This window comes from Aricia agestis, chromosome Z (genome assembly GCF_905147365.1).
Source record: "Aricia agestis chromosome Z, ilAriAges1.1, whole genome shotgun sequence".
In the NCBI taxonomy this organism is placed as follows: domain Eukaryota; kingdom Metazoa; phylum Arthropoda; class Insecta; order Lepidoptera; family Lycaenidae; genus Aricia; species Aricia agestis.
The window spans coordinates 10,472,828-10,488,701 of NC_056428.1; positions in this window are offsets into that span (position 1 = coordinate 10,472,828).

The following is a 15,874-nucleotide window of genomic DNA, read 5'->3' on the forward strand; positions in this document are numbered from 1 at the left end:
TAGGCAAAGGTCAGAGCCCAGAGGGCGCCACTAGCATAATATACAATAAACAATCTGATCAAAATCCGACATGTTGCACACGTCATCTATACTTCTATACTAATATTATAAAGCGGAAGAGTTTGTTAGTTTGTTTGTTTGTTTGTTTGTTTGAACGCGCTAATCTCAGGAACTACTGGTTCGATTTGAAAAATTCTTTCAGTGTTAGATACTCCATGTATTGAGAAAGGCTATAGGCTATATTTTATCACGCTAAGACTAATAGGAGCGAAGAAATAGAGGAATATGTGGAAAAAACGGGAGGAAATATGTTTGAAAGGGCTTATTTGAACGCGCTAATCTCAGGAACTACTGGTTCGATTTGAAAAATTCTTTCCGTGTTAGATACTCCATATATCGAGAAAGGCTATAAGCTATATTTTATCACGCTACAGCTAATAGGATTGGGACGTGATCTACTATGCTAACGCGGACAAAGTCGCGGGGAACAGCTAGTATAGAATATTGACAGAAACGATTGTCAAACGTCGAACAAAACGGTTTCGTTTACTGTCTATGCTGGTGCTGCTGCCTAGCGTGAAAACAATGCAATAATAATATTATATCCTATTGACATAAAATTTATTGTAAGCCTGTAGTTTATAATTAAAACGAGATATTAAACTTAAAAAATTCATAACGCAGTACTCAACTTATAAGCTAATACAGGGGTAAAATTAAGGGTGGGTACCAACTTACCTTAACTATCTGTAACATTAACTATAACTTTAACTACAATGCAAAATGTCAAATCTATGGTTAGAGTCAATAAAAAAAACTAGGCCTTTACGTCCATACTGTATAAATCATCCACAACATCGTTGTGGACGATTTATACAGTATTTTTTTTCAGAGCGAAGTAAGTAAAGTCAATAATGGACACCATAGTATAATATTTTAACGATAACCTTGAGCTCGACTAGGCTTTCAACGAACGTGGCGAAAAAAGGAACTAACGCTGTCATCATACAAATGCGCCATTTTTGACAGCTCTCCTTTACCAGCAGCGTCCCCGCCCACGTTCATTTAAAGCCTTGTCGGACCATCTATCATCTGTCATATTCTGTGGTCAAAGTTAAAGTTAGCGTTAACTATAATAACTCCTGACCGTAACTGTAACTATAACCACGCCTCTGGTGCAACCCACCCTTAGTCAATGAAAACAATAAAATCGCTACTGAAAACTAATAAGAAGTTTGAAAGTTAAAGTTAATAATCGAGGAAAAAGACAGCTTAGCTGCAGCCACTTTATTAATTGGCTATTAAATTAAAGCAGAGATGATATTGTATATTATAAAATTATTTCATAGCACAAGCAGACCCGCCAGACGTTGTTTTGCCACGTACGTTATTTTGGTTATGATAAGATGGTGGCCGATTCACAAACCTGGTGCCTTACTCCCGAAACTGATATTGATTTCTATTTGCGATTTCAACGGTTTTTTGACCTGTTGATCCTCTAGCCTGTAAGCCATTGACACTATAATAGTATGTATTATGTTTTTTGTGAAAAAGTTATAAAGTATGGCCGGTTTACATTATTCCAAACCAGTGATCCAATTTAACCCTGGATTGGAATACAATTTAAAAAAATAAAAAGCGCTGGATTGAATTACTGGATTAGGTTGTAAGCCCGCCATTTAAATTCATACTTATTATTATTAGTACTACAAGCAAGCATCATCACAGATCAAAATTAGTAGAAGACGTATTGTCATGATCAGACATTGTTAATAATATTATCTAATAAATATTGGCGTCATAACACTATAAATAGAATGACAATAGGCTGCAATTAATTTATGTTACCTTATAATTGTATTCTAAGAATACCTACTCGATTACTTAATATAATAAATAATAATAATCACAGCAAAGTATCAGAGAAGTTGATTCCTTGGCAGATGGGGGGGGGGACCTACGTAGTTTGGTCGCGTTACGTCAATACCAGCGGCCGACAGATCACAATTATTATTGAATTGACATGATCCGACCAAATGACTTTGGTCTGTCAACTGCCTAGGAATCAATTTCCTCGAAAAAACTACCGAGCCGTGCTAAAGTGCAAGTAAGTACAAATAAATTGAAAATAAAAGGAAACAGCAGAGGTCAATCTAATTACCGCACTCATAGATATTTAATGATGATTAAACTTTAATTTAATGTAGAGTTTTACACTGATGATGTAGTGGGGCTGTTGGTGGGGCTAATGTCAAATCTTTATTAATTGTAATAACAATTATGCTTTCAATATTCGTTCAAGTGCGACAGTAAGTGTGGGTTGCACCAACTTACTTTAACTATAAAAACTTTAACCATAACAAAATGTGAACTATCAAATTCCTAGTAAAAGTGGACGCCATATTTGACGATAACTTTAACCTTAACTATAACTACTCCTCTGGTGCAACCCACCCTAAGTATCTAAGGCCCGTATAAATAGTCAGTACTTAAGATGCGACCTGGTCTCAAGACGCGATTCGGCTCTGTGATTGGTCCAAATTTTGACAGCCAACCAATCACAGAGCCTGAACCGTGTCTTGAGACTGAGATGCATCTTGAGTACTGACTATTTATACGGGCCTAAGCACACTAGGCCGAATATACGTGGCGGAAGTTCGGCATGATTACGCCAGCAATGCGCTACGCATACAATATAATATTATACTAGCTATTTGACCGAGCTTTGCTCGGTATTCGATAAAACACGAATAAAATGACATTTTCTAAAAATGATTCCTAGCTATATCGATAACGCGACGTAATTTTGGCATGGTGTGTCATCGGTAATTTAAAATACATTGCAGGCGTAATCATGGCGAACTTCGGCCACGTTTTTTCTGCCTAGTGTGTTTAGATACTATTATAAGGGACTGTACTGCGGTAATGTGCCTGAAGTTCCGAACGTTCAAGTGAACGAATTAGCTACAAAACAAAAACAACTTATCTTGTGTATCAAAATATAATATGCATCATAGTGAGATAAGGGTACACTTTTAGAGGGTGCAAATGTTATTTCTAACTCAAAAAATAGTCACCCCTAAAACCCACCCTTATAATTCCAAGTCGATTTTCTTCCACCCCACAGTGATTGAAAATTCTAAAAAAAATCATGCTAATATATTTATAGATCCTACATACGATGGTAATATTTTCAACTTGCGGACTCACCCCTAAAACTTACCCTTAAAATTCAAAGTCGATTTTCTCCCACACCACAGTGATTGAAAATTCTAAAAAAATTCATGCTAGTATACTTATAGATCCTACATACGATGGTAATATTTTCAACTTGCGGACTCACCCCTAAAACTTACCCTTAAAATTCAAAGTCGATTTTCTCCCACACCACAGTGATTGAAAATTCTAAAAAAATTCATGCTAGTATACTTATAGATCCTACATACGATGGTAATATTTTCAACTTGCGGACTCACCCCTAAAACTTACCCTTAAAATTCAAAGTCGTTTTTCTCCCACACCACAGTGATTGAAAATTCTAAAAAAATTCATGCTAGTATACTTATAGATCCTACATACGATGGTAATATTTTCAACTTGCGGACTCACCCCTAAAACTTACCCTTAAAATTCAAAGTCGATTTTCTACCATACCACAGTGATTGAAAATTCTAAAAAAATTCATGCTAGTATACTTATAGATCCTACATACGATGGTAATATTTTCAACTTGCGGACTCACCCCTAAAACTTACCCTTAAAATTCAAAGTCGATTTTCTACCATACCACAGTGATTGAAAATTCTAAAAAAATTCATGCTAGTATACTTATAGATCCTACATACGATGGTAATATTTTCAACTTGCGGACTCACCCCTAAAACTTACCCTTAAAATTCAAAGTCGATTTTCTACCATACCACAGTGATTGAAAATTCTAAAAAAATTCATGCTAGTATACTTATAGATCCTACATACGATGGTAATATTTTCAACTTGCGGACTCACCCCTAAAAATTACCCTTAAAATTCAAAGTCGATTTTCTCCCACACCACAGTGATTGAAAATTCTAAAAAAATTCATGCTAGTATATTTTAAGATCCTACATACGATGGTAATATTTTCAACTTGCGGACTCACCCCTAAAACTTATCCTTAAAATTCAAAGTCGATTTTCTACCATACCACAGTGATTGAAAATTCTAAAAAAAATCATGCTAGTAAACATATAGATTCTACATACCATGGTCATATTTTCAACTTGCGGACTCACCCCTAAAACTTACCCTTAAAATTCAAAGTCGATTTTCTCCCACAACACAGTGATTGAAAATTCTAAAAAAATTCATGCTAGTATACTTATAGATCCTAAGTAAGGGTAAGTATTTTTAATACCAAAATTGGGTATTAATTTTTTTAGTTTATGGTAGACTTTTACATGGAACTGCCCTGTTATCTATTATTGACAAATATTTTTAACTATAAGGCATCTATTATTTAAACTTATATTATTACTTCCAATGAAATAAAATACGAAAAAGATGACTGATAAATGTATACTTACCGAATGACACAGAGATCCTTTAGCAATCGATGAAAACGACACACCGTCGATGTTTTCTATATCTTTAATTAGTGTAGGTATTACTTCTGCGAGATAAACTTTTTTTGCTGTGGGTTATTTTAAATAAATTAAACCAAGTAAAAAACCACAATGTCTCGAAATATCTCAAAGCGTTACGTCACAGATGGTCGAGCTTGAATGTAGTCGTGGAAAGTTCCATAAATTTTGAATTTTAAGGGTAAGTTTTAGGGGTGAGTCCGCAAGTTGAAAATATTACCATGGTATGTAGAATATATAAGTCTACTAGCATGAATTTTTTTAGAATTTTCAATCACTGTGGGGTGGAAGAAAATCGACTTGGAATTATAAGGGTGGGTTTTAGGGGTGAGTCCGCAAGTTGAAAATATTACCATCGTATGTAAGATCTATAAGTATACTAGCATGAATTTTTTTAGAATTTTCAATCACTGTGGTGTGGGAGAAAATCGACTTTGAATTTTAAGGGTAATTTTTAGGGGTGAGTCCGCAAGTTGAAAATATGACCATGGTATGTAGAATCTATATGTTTACTAGCATGAATTTTTTTAGAAAAGAAAAAATTCATGCTATACTAGCATGAATTTTTTTAGAATTTTCAATCACTGTGGTATGGTAGAAAATCGACTTTGAATTTTAAGGGTAAGTTTTAGGGGTGAGTCCGCAAGTTGAAAATATTACCATCGTATGTAGGATCTATAAGTATACTAGCATGAATTTTTTTAGAATTTTCAATCACTGTGGTGTGGGACAAAATCGACTTTGAATTTTAAGGGTAAGTTTTAGGGGTGAGTCCGCAAGTTGAAAATATTACCATCGTATGTAGGATCTATAAATATACTAGCATGAATTTTTTTAGAATATTCAATCACTGTGGGGTGGAAGAAAATCGACTTGGAATTATAAGGGTGGGTTTTAGGGGTGAGTCCGCAAGTTGAAAATATTACCATCGTATGTAAGATCTATAAGTATACTAGCATGAATTTTTTTAGAATTTTCAATCACTGTGGTATGGTAGAAAATCGACTTTGAATTTTAAGGGTAAGTTTTAGGGGTGAGTCCGCAAGTTGAAAATATTACCATCGTATGTAGGATCTATAAGTATACTAGCATGAATTTTTTTAGAATTTTCAATCACTGTGGTGTGGGACAAAATCGACTTTGAATTTTAAGGGTAAGTTTTAGGGGTGAGTCCGCAAGTTGAAAATATTACCATCGTATGTAGGATCTATAAATATACTAGCATGAATTTTTTTAGAATTTTCAATCACTGTGGGGTGGAAGAAAATCGACTTGGAATTATAAGGGTGGGTTTTAGGGGTGAGTCCGCAAGTTGAAAATATTACCATCGTATGTAGGATCTATAAGTATACTAGCATGAATTTTTTTAGAATTTTCAATCACTGTGGTGTGGGACAAAATCGACTTTGAATTTTAAGGGTAAGTTTTAGGGGTGAGTCCGCAAGTTGAAAATATTACCATCGTATGTAGGATCTATAAATATACTAGCATGAATTTTTTTAGAATTTTCAATCACTGTGGGGTGGAAGAAAATCGACTTGGAATTATAAGGGTGGGTTTTAGGGGTGACTATTTTTTGAGTTAGAAATAACATTTGTACCCTCTAAAAGTGTACCCTTATCTCACTATGATGCATATTATATTTTGATACACAAGATAAGTTGTTTTTGTTTTGTAGCTAATTCGTTCACTTGAACGTTCGGAACTTCAGGCACATCTGCGGTATACGTGTTACTAGTTAATAGGCAAGGTATAGAGTAGACGGTGAGTATACGATTTTAATATTATGGTTGAGAGTTACAAATAATACCCGTTGTAGATGATTTATACGGTATTTTCAAAGCTATTTAAATTTAAATTTATTAAATTATCTTCAAATTCTGTAGTGACTGGGACACGATTTTAGATGTTCGTTGTAGATTACCGGTTGCCCTAGCGGCTAGCACATACGGCATTCTAGTAACAAAGTCGGTCTATTCCAGAGGAATGAAAAGGTGTATTGACCTGTCTGTGACTAACCCTGTGCGGGTTTCCTCATACAGTTTTCGTTTACCGGCCGCGGCCGTGTTATGTACGTGAGATCTGAAAATATCTCATTTGGTACTGTTACCCTCCTCTACCCGGGATCGAACCCTGCACCCTCTCGAGTGCGAACCAAAAGTCCAACACAGACGCACAGAACTATTGTATATAGAGTTAATGTTCTCTCTCTATTAACTTTCACATATTAATAACGAAGGCTCGGAAACTTTTCGATTGCTGTTTATGAATAAAGTTTATTAAAGGTTTACCGTTGCCGAAAGTTGCGAACAACTGGCGTTCAGTGAAACGCAGGGAAGCGTCAACTTTCCACAACTTACCGTAACTTCTACCTTTGTTCTTTTGTTTCTTGAAAATGTACAATTTCAGTGAAAATTTAATAGTTGTTAAGTTTAATATAGTTTTGATACTCAAAGATATGACTTTACGTCCGCAACCCTGTCGCGCCAGAATTCGTTTATCGTGCGAGAACCATGGGCGTACCGAGAGGGGGGCAGGCTGCCCCCCCCTGGATCATGTTGACGTTCCTACTAAGTATATTATCTAGTACTTTTATCTAAAAAAATTAAAAATAAAGAACGAATTTTTGCCATTTGTTTGCAATACAATATTTTTACAACTAAAAATTATAAATTTTTTATTCTTTATAAACACCTAGCTTATGAAAAATCTGATTTGCCCCCCTCTGGCCCAGAACCTGGGTGATTTGCCCCCCCCCTGGCACCAGAACCTGGGTAATTTGCCCCCCCCCCCCCCCCCCCCCTGGCCCAGAATCTGGGTACGCCCATGGCGAGAACCGTACATATTCCAGAATAAATATCATCCTATGAATGGACTAGTATCTATATACCATATTCCAGCAAATATCGTTTCAGCGGTTTGGGCGTCAAGAGGTAACAGACGGACAAACAGATACAATTCGCATTTATACTATTAGTATGGATATCAAGTAAAACGATAAGTGTGTACAGTGTATCTAATATATAAAAGTCAGGTTTTCCTTCCTGACTCTATAACTCCAGAACGCACGAACTGATTTCCACGGTTTTGCATTCGTTGGAAAGATCTCAGGCTCCGTGAGGTCTATAGAAAAAAAGAAAAAAAGAGAAAAGCAGGGAAAATCATTTTATGGCAAATCAACATTTGCCGGGACAGCTAGTAATGTATAATATTAGTATATTAATCTTACTTAATTTACTACATGCTGTCCGCGCAAAAGAAAATTTCCGGCGGATATTGCAATATAACTTAGTATAATAGGAAGCAAAGACGCTGTCTACTTCTTCGCACGCACACGCAGAGACCACCTGCTTTACTATAGAGAAGAATTATAAAAGAAGGCTCCTTAAATTTTGATATTCTTTGGAGTTTCGTTATCAACAGGTTTTCAAATATTCTCTAAGAGAATATCGCATAAACAAGAATTATAAAAGAGAATATACATAAAAAAGAATTATAAAAGAAGGCTCCTTAAATTTTTAAATTATATATATCTTAGAGAATATTTGAAAACCTGTTGATAACGAAACACCAAAGAATAACAAAATTTAAGGAGCCTTCTTTTATAATTCTTTTTTAACCCCCGACAAAAAAGAGGGTTGTTATAAGTTTGTCTGCTGTCTGTCTGTCTGTCTGTCTGTTTGTCTGTGTGTGTATCTGTCCGTGGCATCGTAGCATCCAAACGGGTGGACCGATTTTGATCTAGTTTTTTTTTTATATAATTGGATATGCGAAATAATTGTTTAAACAAATATTCCAAATACTTTATAAGAATTTGTAGATTGTATAGTGTTACTAGTTGATGCCCGCAACTCCGTTGCGCCAAAATTCGTTTATCTCGCGGGAACCGTACAATTTTTTGGGACAAAAAGTATCCTATGTCCTTTCCCGGGACTCAAAGTATTCTCCAAATTTCAGCGAAATCGGTTCAGCGGTTAGGGCGTGAAGAGGTAACAGACAGACAGACACACTTTCGCATTCATAATATTAGTATGGATTAAATTCTTACACTTTCAGCATAAAAAAATCTGGAATGCTTTCACAAGAAAATACGTATGTAATCGGCGCTTTAAAAAGCCTTTCTGAGATAAACTGGCTCAAACCACGTGATAATGTAAGGAGATTAACTAGGGAAGTAGGTCGCATTTTAAATCCTGTTTTTATTGCTCTAACAGTCTAATGAGATTTCGCCCGGTTCAATTAATCGCTTATGTATTTTTAATTAACTTAGATTTAAAGCTTAAAAGATTCCTCAATTATTGTACTATTGAACAACAACAAAGTGGTGATTTCCTCCCGAAAAACATCTTATGATGTGTTCAGACGTGCACGTATTCTGCGCTCGTGAATTCTCCTCACGTGTTTTCTCAAACTCTACAGCAGAAAACGCGCAGCAAGCGCTGAAAACGCGCGTAAACGCGCATGTCTGACGCGTTGTTGTTCTTGACGGATCTATATCAGTTATTTCAGCGAAAGAGCAGCTTACTCATAGACTAAGCATATTCAGTTAAGTAACTTAGTCGATCTTTGAATTCAAGCTTGATCTAAACAGAATACATACTAAGATCATGAATGCAAGAATGTGTATGTAGCCTATTCGCGTTTAATCCTCTATTCTGATGAAAGGTATCCAGGAATAATAAAAGGATACTTTCCCGGGAAAAAAGAATAGGATAATTATATATAAAAATAACGCACGACAAACGAATTTTGGTGCAGTGAAGTGCACTGTGTGTGCCAATCCGGGTTCCAGTAGGAAGACAGTCTACTGTACAGTGCTCCCAAAGTGATAATGCGCGTAGACATTTTCGTAATTTTTCGGCAACGATCGTATTACCCGAGCGTCGGCAGACGTCGCTGCAAGCGCTGTTTTAAACTTAACTTTAAGGAAACACTTTGCAGCGCTGCACGTAGAGGCGCTTGACGTTGCTTGGACGTTACCATGGTAACGGTGTGATGGCTTCCCGATGAGTTATAGCACTTATTGACAGACCGGCGAAAGCGGACAGCCACCGGCTATATGAATCTACTTCTAAATTGCCTTTGAACAAGGTGCAAAATACAAATACATTGTTTGGGGCTCTTACGTTTCATAGATTCGGGTGTTTCCGTGATTACGACAACTAGCGAAGATTTGCATGCGCATTATTAATTTGGGAGTACTGTATTTGTTTATATTGTGATAATTACAAGCAGTTACTTAATGTGTACTTAATTTGAACTTGTGTTGTTTACAAGAATCTCGCCATTCGACAAATATTTGGTGATCCTTAAATATATAATCGTTGTTATTGTCAAATATTATAATAGAATTAACTAAGTACTTACTGCTGTAATATTCCACTAATAAAATTGCTATCGCTCTCACTGTCATAGATAACTTTGTAGCCCGTGATATAACATATTACAGAAAAACAAATTAAGAATAACATGCTATAACCTATCAAGCAAATTATTGTTATCCTTGAGCAAATGAAAAGTAAGGAGTTGAAATTCAAAACGCGGACGAGACTTTTTCTGTTTCATGGCAAATACAGAATACTACAAAAATATTTAATAGTTATAGGTAGCTAGATTTTTTGGTTCATGGTACGTGCAACTTTTGTTACTAATAAAAATATATATTTACGCTGCGTTTTTCAAGTCCGCTATCTTTCACTGACATGCGGATATATGATTAAAAATGCTAGATAAACACAAACACGTCATAATATAAGTAGGTAATAATATCTAGTCATAGTCAATCGCTGTGGAAAAAATTTAATACTTTAGTGGGTTTTTAACTAGATTTATTGAAATAAAATATACATGTTTATTACCTAATCACTTTAAAGGCAGGCAGGCTTAAAACATTAAGGGTGGGGTGCACCAGAGGCGTGGTTAAAGTTAAATCATGGTTATAATCAAGGCTAACTTTGACTTTAACCTTAACTTTGACCACAGAATTTGACAGCTAATGACAGCTGGTCCGACAAGGCTTGAAATGAACGTGGGCGGGGGCGCTGCTGGTAAAGGAGAACTGTCAAAAATGGCGTTTTTGTATGATGACAGCGTAGTTCCTTTTTTCGCCACGTTCATTCAGAGCCTTGTCGAGCTCAAGGTTATGATTAAATATGGCGTCCGTTTTTGACTTTAACCAAATATTTGACTTTTGCACTGTAGTTATAGTTAAAGTTATAGTTAAAGTTACAGTTATAGCTAAAGCAAGTTGGTGTCACCCACTTTAACTGCTTTGTAGATACTCATTACTCACTCAAAATTCGATGATGCAGCACCATAAAATCTAGACCGTATAAATCGGCTATAAATATAGAGACCATTCACAGTTATTTTAACAGTAAAATGACTTTTATTCCAACGGTATAAGGGCTAAAGACTTTAAATTATAATAGGCTGCACATGAATTTATTTTATTATGTTCGCTTGATAGTAATTTTAATAACAAAGAAAAAGTATTTCCTTATAATGGGAACATCATGGGACCACCTGTGAAGCATCCTCTTTCTAACAGAAAAGAATCATCAAAATCGGTTATACTGTCTACGATTATAATTATATTATATACTTACATATTAAGTATACTATTGTCTGTCTGTACAGCGCTTGACAACACCTTATCGATGGTATATTTGCTCACGGGCCGTATGTATACTGAGCAAACACGACTAAGGTCACATAAACAGTTGTGCGTTTATTTAGGCATAGCGAGTAATTAAAATCATGAATGTTGTATTAGAGGCCCCCGAAATCCAAATACAAGGAGGCTTGCTAAGAAAACTTTTGAAGTTCGAACATGGGGCGTCAAACAAAAAAACTTGAGAGGTGTCAAGGGACACCCGGATGGAACGAAAATATAAAATACTAGATGACAAAATTCGTTTATCGCGCGGGAACCGTACATTTTTGTGGGATAAAAAGTATCCAATGTCCTTTCCCGGGACTTCAAGTATCTCCATGCCAAATTTTAGCATAATCGGTTTAGCGGTTTGAACATGAAGAGGTAACAGTCAGACAGACAGACAGACGGACAGACACACTTTCGCATTTATAATATTAGTATGGATAGGAGTCTATTTCTCAATACTAGAGATCGCCCAATGGTCGAAATTTGACCTCAAATAAAAAATCCCTACATAATATTATAAAACAAAGTCGCTTTTTTCCCTCATGTCCCTTTAATCTTCAAAAGTACGCGATGGATTTTGATGGGGTTTTCTTTAATAGATAGAGTGATTAAAGAGGAAAGTTTAGAAGTATAATAACATTCATTATTATACTTCGAATTATAGAAATCCTAAAATTAACAGTATTTCTCTACTATTATAGAGAAACGCTGTTAATTTAGGATTTATAATTCACATAAGAATCCTAAAATTAAAATTAAAAATAATACGTAAATAATTACATTTTTCCGCTTTCATTGCAAACGCAGGCTGAACCCTAAGAGATTTATCAATGTACTAAGTATTGTACACTATGAAAAGGTAAACAGAAAACTCCGCGATGGTATTATATGTCTATCTCTTATGGATATCCCACAATAACATTTTTTGTCATTTCTTTTAACTTCAAGTAATGGCTAATTTTCGAAGCGATTTTAACCAATACGTGGCAATAATCCCTATTCAATTAAATACTTTAAATACATTATTGATTTAATAAAAATTTATGGCGCTTTACAGTATATGATTTAAATGAATATTTTTGAAGATGTCACATTTAAAGTCTTTAGCCCTTATATCGTTGAAATAAAAGTCATTTTACTGTTAAAATAACTGTGAATGGTATATTTATAGCCGATTTATACGGTCTAGATTTTAAAATTGCTGGACGTAGAATTTGCGGCGGTAGCGACCAATGCGGGCCACGGGTAGCAATGAATAATATTATAATTATTAAAAAATACTGAATCGATTTTAATCATATTGTCTTCAGTGAGTGACATGGGATATAATATAAGTATTTTATACCCGTGCGAAGCCGGGGCGGGTCGCTAGTTAAATTATAAGTTTCAAACTTTCTACGCTTTTCTATTGATATTCTATTGTCAAAATATTGACTTTATCCTGCGACAGTCTCAGTTGTGTATGTTATTCATAAATATCACGAACCATAATTAAAAATATAAAACTCATCAAACGACTGCAAGTTGCTAACGGCCTTTCACGAACCAGATAAATCGCGATTTTCCAGCACTGAGCAGGCTGATGATGATGAACTACAGCTGAGAACACTCTCAATAATGTCAGCTTTCAAACAAAAAAAAAAAGTAGATTAAAATCGGTCCACCCATTCGGATGCTACGATGCCACGGACAGACAGACAGACACGTCAAACTTATAACGCCCTTTTTTTGTGGGAGTTAAAAATGGGTTTTTTTGTCAGAAATTAGGCTAGATTTTAATATTTAAGCGTCCGGCTTCCGCCCGAACGCTTTGGCGGCTACACCGTGAGATTACTTGAGCAATCCATACTTCCATATTACTAATTATCCATACTAACATTATAAATGCGAAAGTGTGTCTGTCTGTCTGTCCGTCTGTCTGTCTGTCTGTCTGTCTGTCTGTCTGTCTGTCTGTCTGTCTGTCTGTCTGTCTGTCTGTCTGTTGCCTCTTCATGCCCAAACCGCTGAACCGATTTAGCTGAAATTTGGCATGTAGATACTTTGAGTCCCGGGAAGGGACATAGGACACTTTTTATCCCGGAAAAATGTACGGTTCCCGCGCGATAAACGAGTTTTGGCGCAACGGAGTTGCGGGCGTCATCTAGTTGTATAACTATGTATAATGTTAATGACATCGCGACCGTTATTTGAAAAAATCATAACATACTATTGCTTGCCAAGCCGCTCGTTTACGGGACGCATAATAAGAACGCGTATTTCCAACCCCTGAAAGTTTACAATGACGCATGGATACAAACGTTGGATCGAGTTGACTAATATAAGTTCATGGTTTCGTATTATACGCTATCTAGCCGCCTCCGAGGGTCAGATATATGGGGGTCCTACGTCAGGCTGACAGACGATGACTCATGCTCCACTAAATTCATAATGGCCGCTGCAAATCAACGATATTTATGATTTACTACGCCTGTATGTAGATGAGCGTAAAAATTATAGGCTGGTTGTGCAGAGCAGTGTAGGAGAAATGTTTTAGATAGGGTAATGAAACACGATATATACACCGTAGATAAATATTGACGATATTAATATCTATTGTCTTTTCGCCGTCTAAACTTTTAATGCCTCATATTTTCGAAAGCGGCACTCAAAAAAAAGAGTTGGATATTATTAACTTCAGAAAAATTTGGACTGTTATCGCTGAGCTTTCGAAACTAATGGATTAAGTAAATAAAAATCTAAATAGTATTTTTAACCAACTATTGCGCTAATCTGGGTGATATTTTGTCATTTTCCTCATAATATCTATGAGATAATAGACAAATAATATTTAAACACAGGGTTAACTTTCACTCGCATAGGTTAAAATTGGCCTTAAAGTAGTTTAAATTTTGGAATTTGCTGAGGAGTCCGGTTGGCAACGGCGCAACGGACGACATGAAGCCACCGCAGACGACTGTCGCAGCGGCACTACTGGTTTGTATGTATTTCTATTGCCGGCACTTCACATAGGCAAGCGCGTTTTCAAGCGCGCTTGCCCAGCCACTGGCCCGATGTGTAGAACGGGCGTTGGCGCATTGGCGGTAGGTATTTGAACGTTGGCCGGCGCGCTTGCGAGCTTGCCTCGCGGTGTCGGTAGCATCAAAAGACACTTGTCGCAATCGCGTGGATTACTCACAAGCGCGTTGGCAAGCGCACCGCCAGCGCGTTAGCGAATGGGCGGAAACACCCTGCTAACGACACTTATTCATAGAAATACATAGAAACCAGTAGTATCGCGATGACACGTCGTCTGCTGCAACTTTATGTATTCCACATTATTGTACAGGCTTCCATATTATTGTACCTTTATTTTAAAACATATGGTTGATATTAATAATCGATCTCAGAACTATGAAAATCGGACCCCGAAGCTTAAAAACTCTTTTTTCATGAAACTTTCTAAATTTAAAGCGCTAACATACTAAAAAGAACGTAATTAGCACAGAATACGATATTTGATAAATAGTGTTATTGTATAGAGGCTTCCTAAAGTTAGCTTACAGCAATTGCGTAGGTTGAGCTTAACCGGCGTAAGCTGCTTTATCCACCAAAAGCTACGATATTGGTTCCCTCTGCCATTTATAATTAACATCTAAACCAGATTATTTACTTAGGGCTGTTATATTACTTTTCCGAAGTAAAAACTAAGGTTTTTCAAATTTTGATGTGGTACAGAATGAAGAAGCACGCAGATAGACAAACAAAGACAATAATTTCGTTTTACTAATTACTTATTAGTTAATTATTACACTACTTAGGGTCAATTCAGACAATCAGACCGCAACGTGACGCGTAGATGTATTTCTAAATTTGTATGGATTTGACAGATTTGCAAGACGTCTCACAATCAACAACCTTACTGATATCCATACAATTAATATTGTTAATGCGAAAATGTGTCTGTCCGTCTGTCTATTTCATCTTCATGCTTACACCATGACTGCAAAGCGATCCAGGAAAAGGACATAGGATACTTTTTATCCCCGAAAAATGTAGGTTCAAGCGCGAAAAACTAATTTTTGCGCCGTGGAGTTACGGGCATTGTCTATATCTTGAATTATTGACTAGAAGAAATAAAGTTTATCTTTTAACGATATAATTGTTATTTTGATTTTATTTGCCTCTTCTTCTATGTACGAATATAAGAATTTAGATAAGCACTAGCTGTCCCGGCAAACATTTCTTTGCCATCCCCGTATTATTTTATTGAAGTGACTAAATAAGTATGTCGCCATGGCAACGTCCATCGCTATCCCGTCGCACAAACAATGGTCGCCGTCAGTCCCGAGTTGCAATAATTTACTCTTATTTATTCAACAAATGCGCTTATCAATATAAGTAGCCGACTCTCAGACCCACTGAATATGCATAATATAAAATTTGGTTAAAATCAGTAAAGACGTTTCGGAGGAGTACGCAGTCTAACATTGTGACACGAGAATTTAATATATAAAATAAGGGCTATAAAGGCTCCCGCACACGGGCCACCGGCCACAACCACAAAACGCCGCTTTTTTTTAACCATAAATTAATAATTAAATTGATAAAG